This window comes from Carlito syrichta, unplaced genomic scaffold, assembly GCF_000164805.1.
Source record: "Carlito syrichta isolate Samal-C Ts95f unplaced genomic scaffold, Tarsius_syrichta-2.0.1 Scaffold84695, whole genome shotgun sequence".
In the NCBI taxonomy this organism is placed as follows: Eukaryota; Metazoa; Chordata; class Mammalia; order Primates; family Tarsiidae; genus Carlito; species Carlito syrichta.
The window spans coordinates 56,129-56,808 of NW_007028791.1; the positions used below are offsets into that span (position 1 = coordinate 56,129).

The 680-nt window shown below is 65.9% G+C and overlaps 1 protein-coding gene across 1 annotated transcript in view; it reads right to left on the reverse strand.

Moving 5' to 3' along the window:
* NUFIP2 (NUFIP2, FMR1 interacting protein 2) overlaps nt 1-680 on the reverse strand; it is a 33,003-nt gene that overhangs the window by 31,771 nt on the left and 552 nt on the right. The window lies entirely within an intron of this gene.

Genomic DNA, 680 nt, shown 5'->3' on the forward strand with positions numbered 1-680 from the left:
CTCCGCTCCTCAGTGGGCCGGAGTCGGTGACAGGAATCGGCTTCCAACATGGCGGACAGGAAGCGGCCCCGCGAGGAGAGAGAACATTCCAGCCGTGCCGGCTCTAGGGGGAGCGGGCCCGGGGCGCCGGCCTCAGGAGGAGCCGCGGGGAAAGACTGCGGGGGCCCGTGCCCAGAAAGGCCGTTTAGGGGTGGAAACGAGCCGGGAGGCGAGGGGTCCCAGCAGTCCCCCACGACGGGGAACCCCAAGGCCACAGGTGGGCTTGGGGTGGCGGGTGAGGGACACTTCTTCAACTCAGCCCACTACCCACTCCTCGCCGCCAGCCAGAGGGTCTCGCGACACCACCGAGTCGGGATTCACTAGGCCTTCCTGAGTTACACCTCGAGGGATTTTTTGAGGGGGAAGGCTCACCCCATCTCGGGGCCCCCCGATTAAGGAAACTCCAGGGCCGCAGGAGGTGAACGGAAAAAGAAAAATAAGGTTGGACTTCCAAGGCCGACCCCAGCGGGTCTCCCCTCAGCCGGGGCGGGGGCCGGGAAGGTCACGCTGGCCTGGCTGGGCCTCTCCCATGCTGAAGAGGAGAGCGCGCTGCAAACCTCACTGCCCAGCCCGACCTTTGGGAGGATGAAAGGGGGCATCGTCAGACTCCGAGGGAGCACTCGCACACACACATGCACACC